The 12,466-nt window shown below is 41.6% G+C and overlaps 1 pseudogene; it reads right to left on the reverse strand.

Moving 5' to 3' along the window:
- Nucleotides 1–10,491: 10,491 nt before the first annotated feature.
- On the reverse strand, nucleotides 10,492–11,371 carry LOC118543742 (small kinetochore-associated protein pseudogene; annotated as a pseudogene).
- Nucleotides 11,372–12,466: the final 1,095 nt, after the last annotated feature.

Consider the following 12,466-nt stretch of genomic DNA (forward strand, 5'->3'; position numbering starts at 1 on the left):
CCTGTTCTGGACATTTCAAGTGAATGGACTCCTACAATATGTGTCTTTTGTGTCTGGCTTCCCTCACTTAGCATAATGTTTTCACGGTTCATCATTTTGTAGCAGGTGTCACTACTGTATTCATTTAAGTAGGCTCCACACCCAGCGTGGAGCCTAATGCAGGGCTTGAACTCATGACTTTGAGATCAAGACCTGAGGTAAGATCAAGAGTCAGACACTTAACCGACTGAGCCACCCAGGCACCCCAGTACTGTATTTTTTTTAATTGCCAAATAATATTCCATTGTATGGATATATCACATTTTGTTTCATTTATCAGTAGACAGACATTTGACTATACTTTTTGGCTATTTTGAATAATGTTGCTGTGAACATTCATATACAAGTTTTGGTGTGGACATACATTTTCATTTCTCTTGGATGTCTAAGAGTGGAATTGTTGGGTCATATGATAACACTTTGTGGTCTATGTATACCATTTTAAAAAAACATTGTAGGGGCACCTGGCTGGCTCAGTCGGTAGAGCATTGCAACTCTTGATCTCGGATTTGTGAGTTCAAGCCCTATGTTGGCTTTGGAGATTACTTAAAAATAAAATTAAAAAAAATTAAATCATTGTAATCATGTTGACAAAATTTTATATCCATTTTTTTTTCACAAAATGTGCTATGAGGACTTTCCATATTATTACATTGTTTTTACCATTTGGAATGAACCTAATTACTAAACTATAATATGATCATTCTCCTATTATTGGACATTCAGGATATTTCCAAATATTATTTTATAAGTCCAACATGAAAATTTTTTCTATATTTCTGTTTTCCATATTTAGAATTACTTTATTAGGATAGGTTCCTTTTTTTAAAAAAAGATTTTAGGGGCGCCTGGGTGGCTCAGTCGGTTGAGCGTCTGCCTTCAGCTCAGGTCATGATCCCAGCGTCCTGGGATCAAGTCCCGCATCAGGCTCCCTGCTCAGCGAGGAGCCTGCTTCTCCCTCTCCCTCTGCCTGCAGCTCCCCTTGCTTGTGCTCTCTCTCTTTCTCTCTCTGTCAAATAAATAAATAAAATCTTTAAAAAATAAAAAATAAAGGGGCACCTGGGTGGCTCTGTCGTTAAACGTCTGCCTTCAGCTCAGGTCGTGATCCCAGGGTTCTGGGATCGAGCCCCGCATCGGGCTCCCTGCTCAGCGGGGAGTCTGCTTCTCCCTCTCCAGCTCCCCCTGCTTGTGCTCTCTCTCCCGCTTTATCTCGCTCTGTCAAATAAATAAATAAAATCTTAAAAAAATTAAAAAAATAAAAAAAGATTTGGGCACCTGGGTGGCTCAGATGGTTAAGCGTCTGCCTTCGGCTCAGTTCATGATCCCAGGGTCCTGGGATCAAGCCCCACATTGGGCTCCTGGCTCAGCAGGGAGCCTGCTTCTCCCTCTCCCTCTGCCTCTCCCCCTGCTCATGCTCTCTCTCTGTATCTCTGTGTCTCAAATGCATAAATAAAATCTTTAAAAAAAAGATTTTATTTGACAGAGCACACGTGAGCACAAGCAAGGGGAGCTGTAGGCAGAGGGAGAGGGGGAAACAGGTTCCCCACTCAGCAGGGAGCCCAATGCGATGAGGGGCTTGATCCCAGGACCCTGGGATTATGACCTGAGCCAAAGGCAGATGCTTAACCAACTGAGCCACCCAGGCACCCCTATTAGGATAGGTTCCTAAAGTGGAATTACTATGTCAAAGAATCATTTACAATTTTTGCTTTATAGAAAGTACATAACCTGAAAAATTCCATCCTTGCCCCCAAACCCACTCTTCAGAAATACAAATTTTTATAAACATATTTTTCTAACATTTTCTGATGAATATTTTCATGATAAATTAACTGAATAACTGAATAAATTGAACAGGAAAAACCCATATAACCACCATCTAAATTCTACAATTAATACTTGGTTTTATCACATACTCACCTGTTAATCCATTCTATTTTTTTAAGTTACTTACTTACCTATTTATTTATTTATTTATTTATTTATTTATTTTAGAGAGGGGGGCAGAGAGAGAGAGAATCTTAAGCAGGCTCCACGCCCAGCACATGAGCCCAACACAGGGCTCAGTCTCACAACCCTGAGATCGTGACCTGAGCCGAAATCAAGAGTCAGATGCTTAGTGGACTGAACCACCCAGGAGCCCCTCAGATTTTATTTTTGTAAGTAATCTTTACACCCTACGTGGGACTTGAACTCACAACCCTGAGATCAAGAGTTGTATGCTCCACCGACTGAGCCAGCCAAGTGCCCCTAATCCATTCTATTTTTGATAAAGTATATTTTATAAAAATTGACTTATCCTGTATTTACTGTTGTGTAACCTGCTGTTTTACTCAACAATATTTATAAGTATTATGCCATGTCTATGTAGACACATGTATATTTACTTTATGCTTTTTAAAGAATTAGTATTCCAATATGTGGATTTCTTTTTTTTTTTTTTTTAAGTAAACTCTACCCTCAACGTGGGGCTCAAACTCACAACCCAAGATCAAGAGCTGCATGCTCTAGAGACCGAGCCAGCCAGGAGCCCCTAGTATATGGATTCCAATTCAATTGAAAAATATTTGAGTAGACAATATTTCAGCACTTGGCATATCTTAGTGAACAGTATTCCTGTATGAACTGTGTTTCAGGGCAACCAAATATCCCCAGTTGGTGAGGGAAATTTCTTCTTTACAGCAGACTTCCTGTTAATGAATGCAGAAGGAATAATAAAATTAGAAATTCAGTATTTCATATCCCAGCTAATAAATGTGGAAGGAGTGATAGAAACTCAGCATTTTGCATCCCTAGTCAAATAATTGATCCAGTCAATGGTCATCAATGGACAAAAGCATTAGATGCAGCACTGATAGGAAACTTTACCTGGAGGGATCCGGCTGTAGCCACCTGAACCGCTCACTGATTAATCCCTACATTGTTAAAAGCAGGACAACCTGCCATTGTATGTCTCCAGACACTCGTAGCCTCAACCTCAAAAAAGTCCAACCTGAATTTAAACAAGCCTCAAGAGCTTTCTTTCTTTTTTTTTAATGACAGCTCTTTATTTTTATTTCCATTTCACTACTTAAGAGACTGAATATATTTTATTTTTACACACATGTATATGTAAAACATGTTTTTCTTTTTTTTTTTTTTAAAGATTTTATTTATTCATTTATTTCAGAGAGTGAGAGAGAGAGAGAGAGCACATGAGAGGGGGGAGGGTCAGAGGGAGAAGCAGACTCCCTGCTGAGCAGGGAGCCCAATGTGGGACTCGATCCCAGGACCCTGAGATCATGACCTGAGCTGAAGGCAGTCGCTTAACCAACTGAGCCACCCAGGCGCCCGTAAAACATGTTTTTCTAATTGATTAATTTTTATGTGCATTTACATACTATTTTATATTTTGTAGTTTAATCATACATATGCACACACACTTTGGTCTTATATTGTTTATGCAGTGAAACCAAAATCTTTTCCTCATGCTCTTTGTTGTTGGTTTTTTTAAAATTTTACTTCCAGTGTGGTAACTGTTATAAGGAGCTTTTTTTTTTAAGATTTTAAAAATTTATTTATTTGACAGAGAGAGAGAGAGAGGGAGAGAAGCAGCAGAGGGAGAGGGAGAAGCAGGCTCCCCACTGAGCAAGGAGCCCGCCAGGACCCTGGGATCGCGACCTGAGCCGAAGGCAGATGCTTAACCGACTGAGCCACCCAGGGGCCCCGGAGCTAACTTTCATTTACAGCAAATATAGATGATAGAAGGATAAGTTAAATGTCATCACATGCAACAACAGACAAATTCAGAGCGTAGATATTCTACAGGAACAGTTGATTCAGTTTCTGCAAGGCAAAAGCATGGGGAAGAAAAAAAGAATGGGAGAGCAGCTGTTTCAGATCAGGAGTCCTAGAGACATGGTAACCAGAAGTTGTGTGTGAACAGCGTGGATCCTGATTGAAATGAATCAGATATTAAAGTCATGTTTCTGGGGTGCCTGGCTGGCTCAGTCAGAACAGCATGAGACTCTTGATCTTGGGGTCATGAGTTTGAGCCCCACGTTCGGTGTATAGATTACTTAAATAAAAATAAAACTTAAGGGGCGCCTGGGTGGCTCAGTCGTTAAGCTTCTGCCTTCGGCTCAGGTCATGATGCCAGGGCCCTGGGATCGAGCCCTGCATCAGGCTCCCTACTCAGTGGGAAGCCTGCTTCTCCCTCTCCCACTCCCCTGCTTGTATTCCCTCTCTCGCTGTGTCTCTCTCTGTCAAATAAATAAATATTTAAAAAAATAAAACTTAAAGTCATGTTTTTGAAATAATTGGAGACATTTGATTATGGACAGAGATAATACCAAAGAATTATTGCTAATTTTGTTAATGTGGTCATGGCATTGTTGCTGTGTAAGGAAATGCCTATAAATTTACTTATTACATGCTTACTGAAGTATGTAGACCTACATGACATATAAGGGATTTGCATCAAAATACTGTACCAAGAAAAAAAGCAATTACACAAATATGGCAAAATATTAATCATTGTTTAATCTGAGTGATGTTCTATGGGGATTCATTATGCCCTTTTGCCTACTTTTAAAAATATTTCATAATAAAAATTAAAAACAATATAGTTTTTACCATGTAAATGTATGCTTTATAAAATGGTAAACACAGCAACTAAGTCTTTTATGACTTTTTCATTAACGGTTCAACCACATTGTTGTGTGTAGATATTGTTCATTAATTTTTACTACTCTAATAATAATCCCTTATATGATTATACCGTAATTTATTTTTTATTTTTTTTAAAGATTTTTTTTTATTTGAGGGAGAGAGAGTGCGAGCAAGCGCCAGCAAGAGGGAGGGGCGGGGGAGAGGGAGAAGCTGAGCAGGAAGCCTGATGATGCGGTGCTCAATTCCAGGAGCCAGGGATCATGACCTGGGCTGAAGGCAGCTGCTTAACTGACTCAGCCACCCAGGAGCCCTATACCCATTTATTTACCCATTCTACTGTGATGGAAATTTAGGTTGGTTTCTGTTTTTACTGTTTAAGTGGTTTCAGCTTTTTTTTTTTTTAATAAGGAGTTTAGTAGTTTTTTTGTTTTTTGTTTAAAACAAGGAGTTGGGGTGCCTGAGTGGCTTAGTCGGTTGAGCATCTGCCTTTCGGCTCTGGTCATGATCTCAGGTCCTGGGACTGAGACCTGCATCGGGCTCACTGCTCAGTGGGGAGTCTGCTTCTCCCTCTCCCTCTGCCTCCTCCCCCTTGCTCATTCTCTGTCTCTGTCTCTCTCTCTCTCAAATAAATAAATAAAATATTTTTTTAAAGATTTTATTTATTTATTTATTAGAGAGCGAGAGAGAGAGAAACAGCATGAGAGGGGAGAGGGTCAGAGGGAGAAGCAGGCTCCCCACTGAGCCGGGAGCCCAATGTGGTACTCGATCCCAGGACTCCAGGATCATGACCTGAGCCGAAGGCAGTCGCTTAACCAACTGAGCCACCCAGGTGCCCCTAAATAGATAAATAAAATCTTAAAAAAATAAAAAATAAAAATAATAAACAAGAAGTTTAGTATTTTTTGTATCTTTTTTGTTTTTTGATTTCAGCTTTTATGCAAACATTTTATTTCATTCCCTCTACCCTGGTTTTACTTTATAGTTTCTGATTATAATAGTAACATATGTTTATTATAAAAAATGCAAGCACTTCAAAATTATATATAAAAAGTGAGAGTTTCCTGTAATCTTACCTCTGGAGATAATTAATATTTCAGTTAGATGTATATTCCCCTAGGGATTTTGTTTTTTTTTTTTAAAGACTAACTGTCCACCAAAATTCTTTATCCACTTCTCCTACAATATCTGAGCTGTCATATGCTCAGTGTCCCTTGCAGTAAGAGGTGATACAGGACTCAGTCACCTCCCATGGAGTGTGAGAGGAAGTGATGGGTGCCAGCATCAGGACCAGCAGGCCTAGTCCATAACTCGCCCACGAGTCTCCTTCACACTCTTTTTCTCCTCTTGGCGGGTGGAGTGGTGATGAAGATGGCTGGAACCATCTCAGCAGGAATGAGTTATATGTAGTAGAGTCCCCGTTAATCTGGGTCGCTAGGAGTGCCTGGGCCGATTAAGTATCTGCATTCAGCTCAGGTCGTGATCAGGAGATCCTGGTATGGAGCCCTGGGTTGGGCTCCCTGCTCAGCAGGGAGTCTGCTTCTCCCTCTCCCTCTGCCCCTTCTCCCACTTGTGCTCGCTCTCTTGCTTGCTCACTCTCTCTCTCTCAAATAAATAAATAATAAAAATCTTTAAAAAAATATCTGGGGCACCTGGGTGGGTCAGTCAGTTAGACATCTGCCTTCAGCTCAGGTCATGATCCCAGGGTCCTGGGATCGAGCCCTGCATTCTTGCTCCCTGCTCAGTGTGGTGTCTGCTCCTCCCTCTCTCTCTGCTCCCCCCACCCTCGCTCATGTTCTCTCTCTCTCTCAAATAAATAAAATATTTTAAAAAAAAATTTGGGGGTGCCTGGGTGGCTCAGATGGTTAAGCGTCTGCCTTCGGCTCAGGTCATGATCTCAGGGTCCTGGGATCGAGTCCCGCATCGGGTTCCCTGCTCGGTGCAGAGCCTGCTTCTCCCTCTCCCTCTGCCACTCCCTCTGCTTGTGCTCTTCTGTCTATCTCTCTGTCAAATAAATAAATAAAATCTTAAAAAAAGAGAGAAATAAGCTTCTATTTTGTTTCAACTATTTACTTTAGCTAATGTAAGTGCACTAGTCAGTTGCAATGTGAAGCCCAAATCTTTTTTTTTTTTTAATTATATCAAAATGTACATGCTATAAAATATGCCATCTTGGGGCACCTGGGTAGCTCAGTCGGTTAAGGGTCTGACTTAGGCTCAGGTCATGATCCTTCTCCCTCTGCCTGCAGCTCTACCTGCTTGTGCTCTCTTTCTGACAAATAAATAAAATCTTTTTAAAAAATATGCCATCTTAACCATTTTTAAGTATACCATTCATTGACATGAAGCACACTGACACTGTTGCCCAACTATTACCATGGTCCGTCTCCAGAACGTTTTTCATCTTCCCAAACTGAAACTTTGTACCTATAAAACAACTCCCCATAGGGTGCCTGGCTGGCTCAGTCCCTAGAGTGCATCTGATTCTTGATCTTACAGTTGTGAGTTCAAGCTCCACGTTGGGTGTAAAGATTACATAAAAAGTAAATTAATTAAGGGGTGCCTGGGTGGCTCAGCCGTTTATGTTTACCTTCAGCTCAGGTCATGATCTCCAGGTCCTGGGATGGAGCCCCACGTCAGGCTCCCTGCTCAGCGGGGAGTCTGCTTCTCCCTCTCCCTCTGCCCCTCCCCACCCCCCACTCATGCTCTCTCTCTTGCTCTCTCTCTCAAATAAATCTTTTTTAAAAAAATAATTAAAAAAAAAAATAAACAGCTCCCGATACCACCCTCCCTCCAGCCTCTGGCAACCACCACTCTACTTTTTTCTCCTCTCTCTTTTTTTTTTTTTTTGCATTTTTAAAATCTCTTTTTCTTTCTTTATTGAATTATAATTAACATACAGTGTTGTATTAGTTTCAGGTGTACAATATAATGGTTAACTCTTTTTTATGATTAAAAAATTATAATATTCAGTGCTCATCGTAGTGTACTATTTTTTTTTAAGGTTTTATTTTTAAGTAGTCTCTATGCCCAATGTGGGGCTCAAACTCAAAACCCTGAGATCAAGAGTCGAATGCTCTCCTGACTGAGCCAGCGGGGCACCCCTCCTCATCATTGTGCTCTTAATCCCCTTTATCTGTCTCACTTCTCTCCACCCACCTTCCCTCTGGCAACTTCCAGTTTGTTCTCTATATTTAAGAGTCTGGTTTTTTGTCTGTTTCTTCCTTTGTTTGTTCATTTATTTTGTTTCTTACATTCCACATCTGAGTGACATTGTATGGTATTTGTATTTCTCTGACTGACTTATTTCACTTAGCATAATACCCTCTAGGTCCATCCATGCTGTGGCAGATGGTAGGATCTCATTCTTTTTTATTACTGAGTGATATTCCAATATATGTATATATACCACATCTTCTTTATTTTTTTTTAAAGGTTTTTATTTATTTTTTGACAGAGAGAGAGACAGTGAGAGAGGGAACACAAGCAGGGGGAGTGGGAGAAGCAGGTTTCCCGCAAGCAGGGAGCCCAATGCAGGGCTCGATCCCAAGACCCTGGGATCATGACCTGAGCCGAAGGCAGACACTTAACCATCTGAGCCACCCAGGCGCCCCACCACATCTTCTTTGTCCGTTCATCTATGGATGGACACTCAGGTTGCTTCCATGTCTTGGCTATTGTAAATAATGTGGCAATAAACATAGGGGTGCGTGTATCTTTTCAAATTAGTGTTTCCTTATTCTTTGGGTAAATACCCAGTCGTGGAATTACTGGATCATATGGTAACTCTATTTTTAATTTTTTGAGGAACCTCCATGCTGTTTTCCAAAGAGATGGCACCAATTTGCATTCTCACCAACAGTGCATGAGGGTTCCTTTTTCTTGGCAACACTTGCTATCTCTTATGTTTTTGATTTTAGCCATTTTGACAAGGGTGAGGTGCTATCTCATTGTGGTCTTGATTTGCATTTCCCTGATGTTGGATGGTGATGAGCATCTTTTCATGTGTCTGTCAGCTGCCACCATTCTACTTTCTGTTATTGTAATCTTAACTACACTAGATACCTCATATAAGTGAAATCATGTAGCATTTGTCCTTTTGTGACTGCCTTCTTTCTTTCTTTGGGAGAGAGAGCACATAGGTGGGAGGAGGGACAGTGGGAGAGGGAGAAGCAGGCCCCCGGCTGAGCAGGGAGCCCGATGTGGGACTCGATCCCAGGACCCTGGGATCATGACCTGAGCTGAAGGCAGACGCTTGACCGACTAAGCCACCCAGGTGCTCCCTGACTGGCTTATTTCACTTAGGATAATGTCCTAAGAGTTCATCCATGTTGTACCGGGTATCAGAATTTGCTTCCTTTTTAAGGCTGAATAACATTCCACTGTGTGTATGTGTGTGTACATATATACATACGTGTGTGTGTGTGTGTGTGTGTGTGTATAATATGTTGCTTATCCATTAATTCACTAATGGACACTTGGGTTGGGTGATGCCCAACTCTTTTTTTTTTCAAGTTTATGTAAGTAATCTCTATACCCAACAAGGGGCTTGAACTCACGACCCTGAGATCAAGAGTTGCATGCTCCTCTGACTGAGCCAGCCAAGCACCCCTTGATGCTCAACTCTTAACTAGCTTGGGCAACATGGATGATCTACTGACTCGTATAACAAACCTCAGAAAGGGCAGGTAAGCAAATAGCAACAATCCGGGGACTCAAATGCCATCGGGACTTTTTGTCTCTCACTATTCCTTCCCAGGCCCACATTCCCCCATATTTACCTCCCACAGGAAACTACCTCCCTTCCCTTAGTTGTTAACAACACGGAAGATTTGAATATATATATGTATTTCTTTAAAACAAAAATGGGAATTTTGTAACTTGCTTTTTAGTACTAAATCATGTATTTTTAACATATTTCCATTTCAGCTTATATATATATATATATTTTTTTTTTTTTAAGGATTTTATTTTTATGTAATCTCTCCACCCAATGTGGGGTTTGAACTCACAACCCCGAGATCAAGAGTCACATGCTCCACCGACTGAACCAGCCAGGTGCCTCATATAGGTTTCTAACAGCTTTTGATAGACCAATGTGTAATATTGTACTATCATTTTTTCATTTCTCAAAGTTATAACCTACATAGTTACAGAATATTTACTTTAAAAACAGCATTTTACAAATATATATATATGTATATATACAGGAGTGATTTAAATGAAAAGCTCCAAGGTACGTAGTTTCAGGTAGGTATTATTGCTGTCTGTACCTTCACTCCATTTATTAAGCTGCTTCAAGTTCATAAATTTACAGCGAGGTACAGAGCCCAACCAAGATGGGACAGAATGTGTCCCAAGTTAGAAGGAGAGTGCCTGGCTCCTCAGTGACATCTCTCGTAGAGGGCCAGTGCCCCATTGTACAATTAAAGTTTTCTTCCCGCATATCTGAATGGGACCTTCTGGATCCTCTGGCTGTGGCTGGTTTTGTCTCCTGATTCTTACAAGCTGCTTTGTGGCCTAGGACATTGATCCGAGCTTCCTGGCCTCTCTCCTTTGGGCCCCTTCCAGGCCCCTCCATTACATATGCATGAGATTCAGGAAAGCTGACCCATCGGAAGGTTGGGAACGCTTGCTTAAAGGTGGAACCTCCGTACCAGCACACACTATCCTGAATCCTACTGCAGAAACTGTTTTCCTTCTGAGGATGGTGAATCCTAGATCATGGCCAACAAGCAGATGTTCTAAGTGGCTTCCTCTGAGACTTTCTCCCCAAGAGGGAGCCATCTGGCCCCTTGCTTTTTATCACATTTCTAATAGCTGCTCCATTTCCTCAAGGGCTGTTGTAAAATCATTTACTTGACTGTTACATAAAATCTGCTGTTCTATGAACCGGGCCCTCTCTTCTTTCATCTTCAACTTTACTTTCAGGGCCTAGAACGCCTCCATCTGTTTTTTGGCTGTTTCTTTAAAAAGCTTCAGCTCATCTTGCAAAGTTTCTAACAACAACATAGAGCCCATGGGATCCGTGTGGATTCTTGCTGTGATGCCGGGGTCTCGCTGCCTAAAACTGGCTTGGTGCCCTTGCTCAACCATTGGCCGGCAACATCTCCAGCAGCCCCACTCATTGGGTCGGGTCCTTCGGTTCTTCCTGAGTTTCAGTCAACTTCTGGGACAACTGCTCCCGGACAGCCTCGAGGAGGTGGTTCTTATCCCTGAGCTCCCCCTCTGATCCTGCTTACTCAGTGGTTCGCCGCTCTTTCTGACCTTCCTCCTGATGGCGATGTCTGCAGCTTCCCCCTGCCCATTCTTTTCTTCAGTTTGGTGATTTTTTTTTTTTTTAAGATTTTATTTATTTGTGAGAGAGAGAGAGAGAGAGAGCGTGCGAGCAGGGGCAGGGAAAGGGGCAGCGAGACAAGCAGACTCCCTGCTGAGCCGGACCGGGGGCTCGATCCCGGGACCCCAAGGTCATGACCAGAGCTGAAGTCAGACGCCCCTCAGTTTGATGATTTTTGTACCATCATTCTTTGAATGTCCTGAATGAAGAAGTCTGGAAACATTGACTTCTTTGGACTTAACAGATAATAGGCTCCAAGAAGTGGTTCACATTTGGTTGGGGGGGGGCAGCACCGCTGAGCATGGAGGGAGGCTGCAGTGTATACGCTATGTTAACCATGCAGGTCATCGTAGAGGCCACACTGGCTGTCCCCAGGTGCCTGCTACTCCTGCCCACGGCTCTGGTTGCTCTGGTTTCAGAAGACACTCCACAGCAACTATGGGTACCGTTTCCATAACCATTTCCCTATTGATGGATGGGGAACCCAACTGGGTAGCACCTTTTTTTTTTTTAACCAATAATAAATATAGTTGGTTTCATGAGGGCAGAGACCTTGTCTATTTTATTCATGCCTGTAACCCCATTTGTCTAGCCCAGTGTCTGACATAGTTGGCATTCAATAAATACTAGTTGGCTGAATCAAAGAATGTGGCAGAAAATGCCCTGTATATGCTTCACCCACTTATGTTTCTGAAGGAAACATTTCTAGAAATGCAATGGCTATATTAGAGGATATGTGCATCTTTTTAAGAGGGTTGCAGGAAATTTATTATAGTTTTCCTGAGTATAACTGACATACCCTAAACTACACATATTTAAAGTATACACTTTAGGGTTGCCTGGCTGGCTCAGTGGGTGGAGCGTGTGACTCTTGATCTCAGGGTTGTGAGTTCCACACCCATGCTGGGTGTAGAGATTACTTAAAATATGAAATCTTTTTAAAAAGTTAATTAATTTATTTTTATTTATTATTTTTTTTAAATTTTATTTATCTATTTGAGAGTGAGAGCCCGTGAGCATGGGCAGGGGGAGGGGCAGAGGGAGAGGGAGAAGCAGGCTCCCCCCTGAGCAGGGAGCCCCAAAGCAGGACTCGATCCCAGGACCCCAGGATCATGGCCTAACCTGAAGGCAGACACTTAACCGACTGAGCCACCCAGGCGCCCCAAATCTTTTTTTTTTTAAATAAAGTATACACTTTAATACATTTTGATATATGTACGTACTTGTGAAACCATTACTATAATGAAGATAATGGAACATATTACCCCCGAATAAGTGTTCTCGTATTCCTTTGTAACCCCTTCTTCCCATACCTCTTTACTCCCCCACTCTGTTCCTCAGCAACCACTGATCTGCTATAGATTAATTAGCATTTTCTAGAATTTTATATAAATAGACGTGAATGTTTTTAATTTTAATGATATTGTTATATTTCCCTCCAAT

This window comes from Halichoerus grypus, chromosome 11, assembly GCF_964656455.1.
Source record: "Halichoerus grypus chromosome 11, mHalGry1.hap1.1, whole genome shotgun sequence".
Taxonomy (NCBI): domain Eukaryota; kingdom Metazoa; phylum Chordata; class Mammalia; order Carnivora; family Phocidae; genus Halichoerus; species Halichoerus grypus.